Below are 18,035 nucleotides of genomic sequence, written 5' to 3'. Positions count from 1 at the left end.
CAAACATGGTCAGTGGACCATGAAAATGAGGTCAGGGTCAGATGACAGGAGTTAGACAGACATGTTCACCTTTGGAAGATTCCATAGACCAAATATCATGGACCTAACATTATTAGTTATTGAGAAACAGAACAAATCACAAAAAACAAACATGGTCAGTGGACCATGAAAATGAGATCATGGTCAAATGACAGGTGTCAGACAGACATGTACACCTTCGGATGATTCTATAGACCAAATATCATGGACCTAATATTATTAGTTATTGAGAAACAGAACAAATCACAAAAAACAAACATGGTCAGTGGACCATGAAAAAGAGGTCAAGGTCACATGACAGGAATCAGACAAACAGGTACACCATCAGATGATTCCATAGACTAAATATCACTGACCTACCATGTAAAGTTTCTAAGAAACAGAATTTGTCACACAATTTTAATCTGCTCAGTGAACCATGATCATGAGGTCAAGGTCAGTTAAAATGTGTCAGACTGACATGTACACCTTCCAATGATACCATAGACCAAATATCAGTGGCCTATCATGAACAGTTTCTGAGAAACTGACCTAATCACAAAACTTTGATAAAAGTTTACGCCGTCGCCGTGGCCGAGGCCAGAAAAGCAATCCATAAGTCTCGCTTTCCGCGACTTTCGTCGCAGGCGAGACATAAACTAAAAACAAATGAGAAACATGGACCCCAAAAAACTGGGATCAGTACTCCAGAAACAATTTTCACTTTTTGGTCCTATTGTTTCATGGCTGACATTTGTCAGGATGGTGCATTTTTGCTTCATAAGCAATGGTCAGGCGACTTGTCTCATTAATTTTGTTTTATGTTTTGTTATCAGGAGGACACAGAACCTATGAACAGCATTGGATTTGCCTGTCAGGAGCCTGGATGCCAAAGGGAGTTTGTTTCGGCAAATGGTCTTGAAAGGCACATTTTTGAAAGGATCCCATCAATATGTTAAACCAGCAGCAGGAACAGATGCTGTAAAACAAATGTGGGTTGACAAATGCAATCATATCGGAAGTGAATACAAATCTGTGATTGACCAATTTGTTATCTCAGGCTCTGAAGATGATTCTGTTGTTGAAGGATGGGCTTTGAAGAAAACTCGAAAAATTGTTCGCTTTTCTCCCAAAATTAAAATCTTCCTGAAAAACATTTATGATGAGGGTGAAAGAACAGGGAAACGCCCTTACTATGACGATCTTTGTGACAGGTTGAGGAAACAACGAACAGAAAATGGAACCAAAATGTTTTCCCCTGATGAATGGCTATCTGTTAGTCAAATTAAAAGTTTGTTTGCAGGTTTTGCATCTAAACAACATTCAGGAAGGGATATCCCGCATGCTCTACATGTTGTAGCTCTTGAAGTTGAAGTAAATGACGTTGAATTGAGAAATGTATTGTCTGAAATTGAAAACTCGGAGATACAAGAGAACATGTCCCTCTTGATCGACAAAATTTTGTCAACAGAACTTGACCCATTTCATGCAGATACATGTAATTGAAAGTGTTTGTAGCAGATCATGGACTTTATATGAATACACTATAAAGATATGTCTCCCTTTAATGTTATTATAAGTGATTACTTGTCTTTTAAAATATTCAGAATCAACTGAGAAATTGAAGTCAAACTTTCCTTTCTTTAAATATCATATCAAATTTGGCTGTACAAATAATTAAAAATGAAGGATAATGTAAGACGGTCCTTGCTTTCCAAAAGTCTCAACTTGCCAGGTGGTGCATTCAGCCTCTAGTTAGAAAAAAAGAATCCAAGTTATGACCATGGCCTTAGATAAAAGCTTTTAAAAATAAATTAGGCATCGTCCTTTGATGGTGCATGTTTTGTACAAAATTATATCAAAATTAAATCATTTACCCTCAAATTTTCCTTTTGAAAAAATACAAAATATCAATTACTGTTGTCTTAAGTAAGTTGTGACCTTGACTTTTGACCTTTAAGGCTACTACAGAGTCTGAAACTGATAGGAGCCTGTTTCCTCTTGTTGGTTAGGTGTAGTAGTAGTAGTAGTAGTAAGCTACATTGCTCCTGATCAAGAAGATAAGATTCTCTATGATGTATGCATTAAACTTGCACCAGCCAATTACATTCAGAAGGATACACTGATTGATGAACTGATTGTAGCATATATTGCAAGTAATCATTCTGATATCCAAATACAAATATTGTCCATTTTCGCTAATAAATACACAAAAGAAGAGCTGAAAAAACTGGTGCCTGGTTAAACCATCTCCAAAATCGATAGAGCTAGATAGCATGCTGCACTTTGTGGACCTGGTGATGTTGTTAAAAAAGAAGAGATTCATAGAGACAGATTAACAAGAGCAAATATTGCCCATTTTCTAGAATTTTTGTCATCACCTGCTTACGTCAAATTGTTGGTTTTGGATCAAAGGTAATCAAGTTATCTAACGGAGCAGAAATCAAAATTCTTAAGGTTGTTTGAACCGTGATGGCGTCACGTGTCATTCAGCTCTATGATACATTTTGTGAATCAACAGATTTTTCTTCATTGAGGAGATCATCCCTTTATAAAATTGTAAAATTGTGTGCTTCATCACAAAAGACTAGCCTTCAAGGTCTTGACAATACAATCGCTGATGGTATGAAAGGGATTGATACTTTAGAGAAAATTGTACGAAAGCTGAACACTTTTGGACTTGATCCCACTTCAACCAAAGAAGTTACTCTATTCCTGTATAGGACAATTCAGCATTTAAAGTTTGACATCAAAGGACATATATCATTCCAATCAGACGTTGTAAACCATTGTTCAACATATGCTCTTAGTGACAATAAGGAAAAAGATTTCTCTGGGAAATGTCAGCATGAACACGATAATTCTTTCTCAGTTTGCTCTGCTGTTTTGCAATGTGAGTCAAAGGTGACAGATTTGTATAAGGAAATACAAGATAACATTCCGTCTGAGCAAAAAGAGGAAATTGAACATGACTTGGAGATGTCTGGTAAGCAAATCAGTGCATGGCATTCACACTGTATTCGTACAGTTCACCAAGACACGGCAAAGCAAGACATTTTCTCAAACTTAAAGCCAAACGAGGTTTTAGTCATTATGGATTGGGCGATGATGTTCATCCCATTTCTTCATCGAGAAAAACAAGCAGACTTTTTTGGGAAAAAGGGCATGTCATGGCATTTTGCATGTGCAGTAACAAAGCCAAAGGATCAACTTGAACTGAAATGCTATATACATATATTAGATGATGGAGTTCAAAGATGGTTTACTGTAGTAAACATTCTGTAAGATGTCATGGTTGCTCTCAAGAAGCAGAACCCAATGTTAACATGTGCTTTCCTAAAAAGTGACAATGCTGGCTGTTATCACTGTGGTTCAATTTTATACAGGCGCAGAATCTGAAAGGTGCTCCAATACAAATCAAACAGTATAATTTTAGTGAGGCACAGTCAGGTAAAGACTTGTGTGATAGCAAGACATCTCATAGTAAACTTCACATCCTTAGATATGCACGATGTGACAAGCCCATTTGACATGAAGCAGGCTCTAGAAAGTTATGGTGGACTACGGGGAACATTCACATCAGTTGTTTCTTGTCGATAAACATATGGAACCTAAAGTGTCCATAAAGATTCCTGGTATAAATCAGCTGAACAACTTTTCAATTTACTGAAGCAGGAATAGTAGTGAGAAAAGCCTACAAGATTGGACATGGAAAGATGTTTGCACATGCTAAGCTTTCACTTAGACAGTGTACAGATATAGATAGTTTGAAGGTATGTTTATCAGAATGATTCGAGGTTGCTATAAAAGGAGAAATGAAATATTCAAGTTTCATATATACATTTATAATGAGCCTCATTAGGGCCACAACACTTGATGTCAGACGCCCTATAGTAATCACTTTGTGTGTCTGTCCTTCTGTCTGTCGGTCTGTCTGTCACCATTTTTGTTGTATGCTAACTCAAGTTTGCCTTGACCGATTGAAATAAAAGTTATACACAACAATAAGCATCACTAGAAGAAGCTCCCTTTTGATTTTGAATTGTTTTTGATTTTCGTTTCTGAGTTATGGACATGTGGACTTATGCAGATGGGGCCCTTTATGACGGGTCATTTTTCTAGTTTTCGCTTGACTAGCCTTAAAGACTGACAAGATAAGCTCAAAGGTAGTTGACTTGCTCACCTATGAAATCACTGCTTTTTTGAATAATGATGGAAATGCGTTCACAGGTCACTATCCATTTGGAAACAAAATTTTGTACAAATAGGAGCAACTTAGCATTTAACCATCCATTTTGAATTCAAAATGGCCACCTTAAAAATACAAAATGACTGCCTTAAAAAAGGGTTAAAAAATTGACAAAATACTCAATTCAAGTGCCATAACTTCTGGACAAGTTTTCTGATAGACCTAAAATTTTTGTTTTAGGTAAATCTTAATGCATAATGTAATGTGCTGATCAATTTTGATAAATGTTAGTTTATGTGTTATTCTCAAAAAAACAGTTTAGACCCCTGTGGTCTATATTTAGCAATGGCGGCAATGTTTTTGGCAGGCAATCATACATTTCACAGATTTGGTCATGTTGATACAGGACATCCTATATATATATATATAAATGCATGATTAAATCCCTTCAGTGGATTCAGAAATGAATATCTTTGAAGAAAAGTTTACGATTGACAATAGACACAAGGTGATGGCAGAAGCTCACATGATCTAATGATATATAAATGTTTTGTAGATTTTACATCCATTCGGAAACAGTGATAGTGTGAAAGTAGGAAAAGTTACTTTGAAGACATCCCAAGAAAGGGTTGATATTCCAGACACAGATTCAACTGAAACTGAAGAACAAGAAGATGAACAACAAGATGAACCTGATGAGGTAAGAAATATTTGTCAAAAGCCGTATCAATACTGAGGTACATGTAGGAAAGTAAATGGAAATGGGGAATGTGTCAATGAGACAACAACCCATCCAGCGAGCAAAAGTTACAACACAGGATGACCCATCGGTCTCCAATGAACAGTGAAAAAATCATCCCACTGATAAGTAGGCTGTAGCCAGCCCCGAAACCACAAACTGTGGAACAAATAATACACACTAGGACCAACAACAGAATATATAACATAAACAAGAGTGCACATGCTGAAATGTCTCGCCTGTTTAATTAATTCCATAACATAATATTGATTACCCATTGCTTATAGTATCTAAACGCAAAAAAAATATGAAAAGTTAACATTATGAATGGACTGTGATATTGAGGTCTAGGTCAGGTGACAGGAGTCAGACAGACATGTACATCTTTGGATGATTTCATACACCAAATGTCATTGACCTACAATGTAAAGTTGTTGAGAAACAGATCTTATCACAAAAAACAAACATGGTCAGTGGACCATGAAAATGAGGTCAGGGTCAGATGACAGGAGTTAGACAGACATGTTCACCTTTGGAAGATTCCATAGACCAAATATCATGGACCTAACATTATTAGTTATTGAGAAACAGAACAAATCACAAAAAACAAACATGGTCAGTGGACCATGAAAATGAGATCATGGTCAAATGACAGGTGTCAGACAGACATGTACACCTTCGGATGATTCTATAGACCAAATATCATGGACCTAATATTATTAGTTATTGAGAAACAGAACAAATCACAAAAAACAAACATGGTCAGTGGACCATGAAAAAGAGGTCAAGGTCACATGACAGGAATCAGACAAACAGGTACACCATCAGATGATTCCATAGACTAAATATCACTGACCTACCATGTAAAGTTTCTAAGAAACAGAATTTGTCACACAATTTTAATCTGCTCAGTGAACCATGATCATGAGGTCAAGGTCAGTTAAAATGTGTCAGACTGACATGTACACCTTCCAATGATACCATAGACCAAATATCAGTGGCCTATCATGAACAGTTTCTGAGAAACTGACCTAATCACAAAACTTTGATAAAAGTTTACGCCGTCGCCGTGGCCGAGGCCAGAAAAGCAATCCATAAGTCTCGCTTTCCGCGACTTTCGTCGCAGGCGAGACATAAACTAAAAACAAATGAGAAACATGGACCCCAAAAAACTGGGATCAGTACTCCAGAAACAATTTTCACTTTTTGGTCCTATTGTTTCATGGCTGACATTTGTCAGGATGGTGCATTTTTGCTTCATAAGCAATGGTCAGGCGACTTGTCTCATTAATTTTGTTTTATGTTTTGTTATCAGGAGGACACAGAACCTATGAACAGCATTGGATTTGCCTGTCAGGAGCCTGGATGCCAAAGGGAGTTTGTTTCGGCAAATGGTCTTGAAAGGCACATTTTTGAAAGGATCCCATCAATATGTTAAACCAGCAGCAGGAACAGATGCTGTAAAACAAATGTGGGTTGACAAATGCAATCATATCGGAAGTGAATACAAATCTGTGATTGACCAATTTGTTATCTCAGGCTCTGAAGATGATTCTGTTGTTGAAGGATGGGCTTTGAAGAAAACTCGAAAAATTGTTCGCTTTTCTCCCAAAATTAAAATCTTCCTGAAAAACATTTATGATGAGGGTGAAAGAACAGGGAAACGCCCTTACTATGACGATCTTTGTGACAGGTTGAGGAAACAACGAACAGAAAATGGAACCAAAATGTTTTCCCCTGATGAATGGCTATCTGTTAGTCAAATTAAAAGTTTGTTTGCAGGTTTTGCATCTAAACAACATTCAGGAAGGGATATCCCGCATGCTCTACATGTTGTAGCTCTTGAAGTTGAAGTAAATGACGTTGAATTGAGAAATGTATTGTCTGAAATTGAAAACTCGGAGATACAAGAGAACATGTCCCTCTTGATCGACAAAATTTTGTCAACAGAACTTGACCCATTTCATGCAGATACATGTAATTGAAAGTGTTTGTAGCAGATCATGGACTTTATATGAATACACTATAAAGATATGTCTCCCTTTAATGTTATTATAAGTGATTACTTGTCTTTTAAAATATTCAGAATCAACTGAGAAATTGAAGTCAAACTTTCCTTTCTTTAAATATCATATCAAATTTGGCTGTACAAATAATTAAAAATGAAGGATAATGTAAGACGGTCCTTGCTTTCCAAAAGTCTCAACTTGCCAGGTGGTGCATTCAGCCTCTAGTTAGAAAAAAAGAATCCAAGTTATGACCATGGCCTTAGATAAAAGCTTTTAAAAATAAATTAGGCATCGTCCTTTGATGGTGCATGTTTTGTACAAAATTATATCAAAATTAAATCATTTACCCTCAAATTTTCCTTTTGAAAAAATACAAAATATCAATTACTGTTGTCTTAAGTAAGTTGTGACCTTGACTTTTGACCTTTAAGGCTACTACAGAGTCTGAAACTGATAGGAGCCTGTTTCCTCTTGTTGGTTAGGTGCATGTTTGTACCATATATTTTAATGAAAACTTGATTTGTTTTAAGGTGCTGTTATATGAAAAACTTTAAAAAAAAAGAAAATTGCTATTATCTGTATATATTGTGACCATGACCTTTGATCTACAGAGCCAACTTTCAATCAATTTCTTTTCTCCTCATTCCATTGGGTGTTTGTTTATTTAGTTTTATGAAAATCCAAAGATGTGTTTCTTTGTTTTCATCTGTAAATGATATTGTGACTTAGGAACAACCAGATGCCAGCTTGTATTTATAATTTTGTTAACAGGGGTAAACCTATTTGCCCCTTCCATATTCATATCTTATGTTGATAGATTATCTTTTTAATACAATTTCAATAATTTTTCAGCATAATTGACCTTAATAGCTCCAGGTTTAATGTTACTTATTCATGTGCAAAAATTTTGATTTTTACAGCGTTTGAAGAAAAATCACAAAATTTCATCATTTTCATGTCTCTGCCAGACATATGAATATGAGTGCCCACCAATTTTATTTATAAAATTAGTTTGTACTATACTTCAACTTTGCAGTGTGATATGATTTTTTCAATTGTCAGTGGTAGACGAGATTTTGTATATGTTTTAAAATGTGTAATTTTCATAAAAAAAAATACGGGAAAATTGAATATGATTATCTCCCTTTGCCAGGCAAAACTTAAAAATTTGATTTTAATTATAATTGTGTAAAATGTTTATTTTACCATCAAACTTACTGTCAATAAAAGTTTAAATAGTAAGAATTATACTTTGTTGCATTTTTTTCCATCTCAATGTTGTCACAAAATTGAAGAAATTAATTTTTCTGAGCCGAAAAACTGGTTCCCTGTATAGAATACTGCATTACTCATTACAGAAATAAGGTCCAGAGGAAATATTTTGTGTGAAGTCTTGAACTACTATGGTGTTTATATTCACAAAGTTTTGTGAAGATTTGAAGACCCCCTCCATGTGTCACTTAATACATGGTTTTATGGTGGATTGGGTGTTAAGGACATTATTTAAAGAATATTTGATTATTTATTACAGTAAACTTATATTTTTAGGTATCATGAGGAATAAATGAAACTCCCAAAAAATGGTTTATGCTGTTCTACGAGATGGATCTACTGAAGCCATGTTGACAAAAGTTACATTTATAACCTTAATTTCTTGTTATAAAGGCAGTGCAAACATATACCAAAGATTTTGCTTGTTTATTATAGTTATCATAATACATCAAATTAATCTGAATTAAAGGTTAAAATTATGGTTGAGTTTTATTGCTTTTACTGACCAGTGCAAGACTCAAAAGACCTTACCAAACTGAAACAATGCATTTCACCTACACACATGTAGTTTATCTATGTTCATTATTACAGATGAGGTTAAACAGGGTATTTTGCCAAAAGGTTAATTTAAGCAATCTTTTTAAATGGAAATGATGGAAATATTTCCATGGAATTCCATGGAAAAAGAAACATCATGGAATATATTTCCATGGAATTCCATGGAATAATATCATGGAAAGTATTTCCATGGAATTCCATGGAAAATGTTTCAGATGGAAATATTATTATTTCCTTTTTTTCTCTTTTTATTTTCCATGGAATTCCATTGAAAACGGGTTCCAATACTCCATGGAATTCCATGGAAAAATATTCCATGGAATTCCATGGAATTCCATGAAGTTTTCCATGATAGATGATGGAAAATCTAGGAATGTGTTTTGCTCCTCATGACCATATTGGAGTTTTCTAGCTTTCCTCAGGACAGAACTAACAAACTTGGTAAATACCTTCTTAGGAACATCCCTTCATACGGTGTTTTCATTTCACAGTTCTATTACTTCACTACAACATTACATTGACCATGAACATGTTGTCAAGGACAGGTGATTATTTTTGATGTTCAACTTGCAATGATTTTCTACACCAAGTTTTCCTGTTACTAATACAATGACTGAAACAAATTCCACATACTCAAATTTCTCGCCTGCTTATAACTGTTTATAATTTAATTTCATGTTGAAAGTCTGTAAGATTAAGGTTATACAACAGATAAAACAGAAATTAACATTATTATTGATCAGCAAAAAAAGTTTGAGGTCAAATGAAACCTTTCAGATGGATGGACATATATATTTTATATTCATTACATACCCCCGCTCCCATTTAGATAAGTTAATTTATCTGACAAGCAGTATATACCCTCAATAGAAATTGTTTGAGGTATCCGAGGAATGAAAAAAAAACCTAGAAAACTGACATGTCAGCAATGACATCGAATGAACATTTTTGTGAGAGGCACAAAACCAATACATGAAGATAAATACTGAGGCACACAAAGAAATACATCCTCTTTGGGCATCAATGTATGTGGATTTCATGTTGCAATTATTCATGTTATTATGAGAAAGAAAGAGAAAAAGGAGCTTGTAGCCAGGAGCCTGTTATTCAGTGGTTGTCATTTGTTGGTGTTGTTCAAAAGTGTTTCTTGTTTCTCATTTTTATATAGATTAGACCAAAATGAATTCTATCTACGAATTTTATCTTCATGTATTGGTTTTTCAAAATTTTCGTACTATTATAGTCATTTTGGGGCCCATTATAACTTGCTGTTCGGTGTGAGCCAAGGCTCCGTGTTGAAGGCCGTACTTTGACCCATAATTGTTAACTTTTTATACAATGTGATTTGGATGGAGAGTTGTCTCATTGGCACTCATACCACATCGTCCTATTTATATTGTATTGCTCACCTGACTTCCTTTCATAAAATTGATACAATGCAACATGAATATTTGTATAAAAGGAACTGTGATGGCCAAAGTCTGATCTTTTTCATCATTTTTGCTGGAATTAATTGTTTATGTTTGTCTGCTATAGTTTTTCAAGATAGTGAAAAAAATAATAAACAAAACTGGCTCAACTTGTGATTTAGGGGGCAACAACTCGTCTTAGCAGTTGATTAATGATTGAACAGCGGTATACTAATGTTGCCTTTATTTATCATTCATATTGACTTATTTGTATATCTTGTTTCTGATAATTTCAATGTTTGGTTAGGACTATAGCTTTCAAGATATCAGTAAAACACCCTTATATATATATATATATATATATATATATCTATCTCAATTTACTATCCATTCGAACCTCAATGTGCACCAATTACCAAACGGGGCCAAAAATCCAACATCTAAAAACAGGATTAGAATCAGCATATTAAAAACCCCAAGAGTTCAAGACTTTGTATTTAACCCCATTGCCATTGGTAAAAAAATAAGCAATGTATACAATACAAGAGTGCACACGCTGAAAAGTCTCGCCTTCTTTACTAACCACTGATATTATGTTGATAGTTCTATAATATAAAGCTTTACTACAACTATCACATACACTTAACATGATCCAAGAAAATGAGGTCAAGGTCATAACCAAACGAGAAATACATGTACACCTTACAATCATTCAATACACTAAATATAGTTGACCTATTGCTAATAGTTTCTAAGAAACAGACTTAACCAAGAAAACTAAACATTGACCAATGAATCATGAAAATGAGTTCAAGGTCAGATGAACCATGCCAGGCAGACATGTACAGCTTAAAATCCTTACATACAACAAATATAGTTGACCTATTACTTAGAGTTTAAGAAAAACAGACTCAAACACAAAAACTTAACACTGAGCACCGAACCGTGAAAATGAGGTCAAGGTCAAATAAAACCTACGAGACTGACATGTTAACATCATAAAATATTTCCATACACAAAATATAGTTGACCTGTTGCATATAGTATTAAAAAAAAAGACCAAAACTCAAAAACTTAACTTTGACCACTGAACCATGAAAATGAGGTCAAGGTCAGATGACACCTGCCAGTATGACATGTACACCTTACAATCATTCCATACACCAAATATAGTAGACCTATTGCATATAGTATAAGAAGAACAGACCAAACACAAAAACTTAACTATAACTACTGAACCATGAAAATGAGGTCAAGGTCAAATGACTTCTTACAATCCTTCTATACACCAAATATACTAGACCTATTGCTTATAGTATCCGATATATGGACTTGACCACGAAAACTTAACCTTGTTCACTGATCCATGAAATGAGGTCGAGGTCAAGTGAAAACTGTCTGACTGGCATGAGGACCTTGCAAGGTACGCACATACCAAATAACTCATTATAAGAGAGAAATACACATTACAATAAATTTTAACTTTTTTTTCAAATAGTCACTGAACCATGAAAATGAGGTCAAGGACAATGGACATGTGACAGACGGAAACTTCGTAACATAAGGCATCTATATACAAAGTATGAAGCATCCAGGTCTTCCACCTTCTAAAATATAAAGCTTTTAAGAAGTTAGTGAATGCCCCCGCCGCCGGATCACTATCCCTATGTCGGGCTTTCTGCGACAAAAGTCGCATGCTCGACAAAAATTACAAAAGTATTGTTTTTGGCTTCTAACTTCCAAACAATAAAGATCATAACCCACAAAATCAATCCCAACAATTCCTTTTTTGGTATGGAACCATGTGGTAAAATTTTAAAGAGATCCGTAGACTTATACTGAAGTTATTGTCCGGAAACCAGAAAATCCTTGCTTTTTTTTCTTGCCCCTAGTTCCGAAATATTTGGTCCATAACCACCAAAATCATTCCCAACCTTTCTTTTCAGGTATGGAACATTGTGGTACAATTTAATAGAGATCCATACATTTATAAACAAGTATTTGGCCCTTAATTCCTAAGAAGTTGGGAAAAGTAACTCCCAAAATCGATTCCAACCTTCTTTTGTGGAATGCATGTACCCTGTGGTACAACTCCGTAGATATCCATTCGCTTATACTCAAGTTATTGGCTGGAAATCAAATGTCTTTGGGAGAAGGCAACACAGCCATACCTTTAAACGGACGCAAATTTTTGCGGTCTTATATATGATAAAATATTGTAAATTTGTGTTTAAAGGGCAATAACTTTCTACAAAATTGTGTCCCTTATTTTCCTAGAGCCTGCCACATTTATGTCGTGAAAGAAAGACATTTCAATCCTAAATTCCGTCGTTCGCGTCAACATTTATGTCCAGTCTGTGGTTAAAAATTTTAAAGACATAAATAACTTTGTCAAACCTTCATTGAGTTTAATGTTATTAGGACAAAAGCTTGATTAGGACCAAAATACAGTATTCAGAGCAAAATTTTGAAAACATTGATTTTCATTTTTCCTATTTTACTGGTAAATGGATTTTTTGTTTTTAGTTAACAAATTCAGGCTCAATCTGACGTTATTTCAGTCATTAATAACTTGTCAAACCTTCATGAATTTTTTTTGTTAAGATAAAAAATACAGTATCCAGAGTAAAATTTTGAAAACATTTTTATTTATTTTTCCGTTTTTTACTGATAAATGGACTTAATTATTCTTTTACAGGTAATAAGTAGATACAGTTGTGGGTAAAATTTTGTTACACATCAATTATTTTGTCAAACCTTCATGAAATTTTATGAAGCTTTGGCAGAAGCTTTTTTATGATTAAGAGATAATATCTGAAGCAAACTTTCGAAAAATGTATGTTTTCATTTTCAGTATTTTTCTGATAGATGGACTTTATTTTTTTTACAGCAAACATTTACAGATCTAGACAATATAGGACTAAATGTTTTTGACATGATAAATTTGTAAAACCTTGATTGTTTTGAAAATTTGACAGAAGCTAATCTTCAAGACCAAGAAATACCATCTAAAGAAAAAGTTTAAATTATTTTTTTTTTACATTCTGTATCTTACTGATAAATGGACTCACTGTTTAAGTCAAGATTACATTTTTACACTGACAGCAGCAAGCGAGACACAGGGTTCCACGGAACCCCTATCGAGATGTTTAATGTAAATGGATATAAGGTAAACTTTTTAAACATTTCAGCCCCCGTCAGATTTTCTCTATATATATTGAGGTTTTGAAAATAATATACAAAACTTGCATTTTACACCTTTATTCTATTTTTAGCCAGGTTGACAATTTTGGATAGCAGACAGAATCATCGGAGACATTTGAACTATACATACCATAATGATACTTTATCGGACAGGTTTTTTGTATATTGCTATTTTTATTTCGAGGCTTATCTAGAAAAAAGTAGATTATCACATAGCAAATGTGCAAAATCGGTTGTGTTTATGGCCTGTTTGAAACAAGTAAAATATGAGGTTCTTTAAAAATTTAACACCTTAAGTTCATAAATTGCATTATTGTCTATAGCATATATCCAATTGACATGACACTTAGTGAACTCATTTTAATTCACTAAGCTTAGATCTGACATGCCAAGTTTAATAAAAATTTATCACATTGTTTTATTCTATTATGTCCGGGAACATAGTTATCGTCCTTTGATTATCGTTGCGTACAAATATAGTCCCTTAAGTATGCACAGAAAGTGTATCATGTGCATTACTTGCACATTTTTTCATACACCTTCCAAATTTAATTCTTCATATATGATATGCATAAAAATGGACCTCGGTAGTTGATCTACTTATAGTTAGCCTGTCAAAAGGTCAGTGGTTTCTTATGGCACTCCAACAATGAAAACTGGCCGTCAGGTTATAGCCAATAATGCTGAAAGTGGCATTTAACATTAACAATCTATCAATCTATATATAAAATGGTAAGCAAGAGGTGAAATTACAGGCCCACCAGCCAAGGCTTGTAAAAATGCTATCGGACCTGTAAAAATCATTTCTACAGGCCAATAGAATATAACTAAATTTTTCGTAAAATTCAGCTTCGGACCTGTACATTCAAAAGTTTATCATGAAGACGTTTTATGTGAAAACTATTTGGATCACGAATTTTAATATCAATTAGTAATTTGATCCAGTAGAAAAGGTAAAAAATTAGAATATATCTGAAGCTATCAAACTGAATAAAAGACCCCCTTAACATAAAAGTGTCCATGTTTTGAGTAAGAGCTGGTAGACTCTTCATTAATTTTGATATAAATTAACCTAAAAGTTATACATTACACTGTAAATATTTATTGAGAAAACGCAAGTGCAATTGTTTTAATTTACATTTATTGTTCTAAAGAAATGCACTACGACCTACCTGTGCACTCCTACCAAGGCAACACTAGTATTCCGCTGTTCAAGAGTTGTTATTAGACAGAACTCTCATGTTTTAACATATACTAGAAGAAAGAAATCCGAATGTTCTGAATGTTCTGAGACATACTAATACCACAATCTGTACCAGGAACCAAATATCTATTACAACTGCAAATATCTTTGACTCACTATTTGTGATTCATGTTAAACTGAACTAATTACTTAGTTTAACATGTAAACTATGTCAACTTTTCAAAGTCAACAGACCATGACTATGGAGACAAAGGCCAAATGATCTCCATGGATATGAGATGTGCTTATGCTGATACAACTGCATACCAAACATTATTGTTCCCCCTTAAACTGATCAAATAACTAACTTTTAACATTTAAACTAGGCAAAATATTTTAAGTTAATAGCCCATGAATTTACATTTCTACAAAACCAAATGTATGGTTCTTCAAAATAGAGAAGGTGTGTTTGAAAAACAAAATAAGAAAGCACACAGTGTTGTGATAATAAGCATACATGTACCTCCACTCCTAATTCATAGTATTGGAAAATATGGAGTAGGTGACTGACAGATCTGAAAAGTGCACATATGTTACAACGCATTAATAACAAGCAGCTGATAAAATAGGGAGTCATTCTGTTTTGCAGAAATGTATGACGAAAAGTTTTCAGTTTATTCAACATAATGTAACATCCAAAGTATTGGCAAACAGGAAGAATGTATTTGACAGGTCCAAAAAGTGCTGCCATGTTATATACATATTTCTTTATGTGTTTTTTCCAAAATACCATACAGTTCCTCTAGAAAAACATAAACTTTTAAAAATACATCATCATTCTTTTTTACTTTTATTAGTTACTAGTCTTTCAAACTTCCAATGGTAAAAAATGGCATACCATTTTAAATTGTAATAATCTATAGCTGCCTTCTTTTCTGATTTTGAAAGTTTAATCTTTGCCAAATGATCATTGTATTATTGCCTTGGGTATATGTTCTTTGTTTTCTTTCCCTGATTCATATTTATATTCTGCAAAGTTTCAAGAAATTTGTTGTTGCTTAAATGCTATTAATCCAGATTAAGAAGTGAAAAGATAAGATGAGTATTTAAGAAAATTTACATATCCAATAGATCAGATGGAAAGATGATGTGACTGGCAAATTACATATCTTCATTTGTCTATTTTTGATCAGCCCAAACTGCCTCGACCATTGAAGAGAAATATCACAAAGAAATACGAGTAAGTTCTGTTTTGAATACGAACAAATACTAAAAATTGAAGATCTTTTAAATCAGTTTATATTATTTTTTGGAATATAATTTTAAAAAGATTATTCATCAAGAATAGTTCATCAAATGTACATGTATTTGGAAGATAAACAAAAAATCCCAAAATTATAACTTATTGCCTGAAATGATGTTAGGCAATAGGTTGAATAATCATCATCAGATTTCAGGAAATAAGCTTAATGCCTGAAAATTTCAAGCAATAACTTAATGCCTAGGCGTTAGCTTATTGCCTGCCTAGGATTTAAGATTAATGCCTAATTTCACTTATTGTCGCTTACATATATATACAATGCTCCACAAGGTGCAGATTGATACGACCGCAGAGGTCGAACCATGAACAGTTGGGGCAAGTATGCACACAACATTCAAGCTTGATACAGCTCTGAACTTGGATTGTGATTGACTACTTGACACAGTATAGGTTTCTGACACAGAATGAATGTGCTTTAAGAATTTAAAAAAATGAAATTGGGCAATTAATTTACCTATTATGGGCCAATATCCAAAATATAAATATATCTAGATTCAGCATATCAAAGAACCCCCAAAATTCATTTTTGATGAATTCAAACAAACTTTAATTTTGGACCCTTTGGACCTTAATGTGGACCAATTTAAAACCCGAGTCCAAAATCAATAATCTAAATACACAGTTAGATTCAGCATATCAAAGAACCCCAAAAATCTTTTTTTTAGAAATAAATCAAAGTTTAATTTTGGACCCTTTGGACCTTAATGTGGACCAATTTAAAAACAGGGCCAACATTTTAAAATCTAAATGCACATTTGATTCACCATATAAAAGAACTCCAATATTATATTATTTTATGAAAATCAAACACAGTTCAATTTTGGATCCTGTGTACCTCAATCTGGATCAATTTAAAAAAAGGGGCCCAAAATCCAAATCTACTTCCATGGTTGGATTCAGCATATTAAAAACCCCATAAATTCAAGATTTTGAATTAAACCCCATTGAAATTGGTCAAGAAATAAGGAATTTATACAAAAAATAAGAAAAGCTTTGTTTTTGGCACCTTATTCGTAAATGGTTCGGGCCATAAACCCCAAAATCAATCCCAACCTTCTGTTTTGGTATGAAACCTTGTGGTACAATTTCATAGAGATCAAAAGTGTATACTAAGTTATTGTCCAGAAACCAGAAAAGCCTTGTTTTTGGCCCTTAATTCTTAAACGGCTGGGGCCATAACCCCTTAAATCAAGCCCAACCTTCCTTTTGTGGTATTGAACCTTGTGGTACAATTTCATAGATATCCATATACTTATACTCAAGTTATTGTCTTCGGAAGAAGACGATGAAGACATCGCCTTACCATTATACGGTCGTATAACAATCACTCTCAAGCTCCTGAATAAATATGAAGTTATACTGTTCAGTAGTGTCTGAGAATATTGTGACAAAAAACAATTGTTTGTAGAACGTAGAAACAAACGGACAGACAGAAGAACCAACAAATGGCCATAAGAACTGACAAACAGACAGACGAATGGACAAACAAACATAGATGAATGCAATATAGCCCCACTCTTAGAGTCAATACCACATTTAAACTTATATTCTGCTCGTGAGAACATACTACAATAAGAGAAGACGGGCATAACTTTCACAGACATGATTGAATTAATGTTGAAAGTCTTAAAAGAAAAAGGTAATACAACAAACATTACATAACATTAACATTATCAATGTAAATGTAAATGAGGTAAAGGTCAGATGAACCATGACAGACGGACATGTATGCCTTACAATCATAGTAATAACCAAATATAGTTAACCTTTTGCTCAAAGCATCTGCGAAAAAGCCCTTGCCAAGAAAACTAAACTTTAACCAATGAACAATGAAAATGAGGTCAATATAAAAATAAGGACATGTAGTATGATTGCTTAGAAGACATCTATCCACCAGAGTTTAGAAATTAGCAATTATAGGTCACGGCACGGCCTTCAACATTTATAAATCCAAACCATATAGTTGTCCACAAAAGGCCCTGACATGACCAGTTCACATGAACTCTGCCAAACAGACGTGTACACCATACACTCATTTTAAATACCAAATATAGATGAACTAACGAATAAAGTACATGAGAAATGGACCTTGATATGAAAACTAAACATTGACCAATGAACTGTAACAATGAG

This window comes from Mytilus californianus, unplaced genomic scaffold (assembly GCF_021869535.1).
Source record: "Mytilus californianus isolate M0D057914Y unplaced genomic scaffold, xbMytCali1.0.p SCAF_21, whole genome shotgun sequence".
Taxonomy (NCBI): domain Eukaryota; kingdom Metazoa; phylum Mollusca; class Bivalvia; order Mytilida; family Mytilidae; genus Mytilus; species Mytilus californianus.
This window is presented reverse-complemented; position numbering follows the sequence as displayed.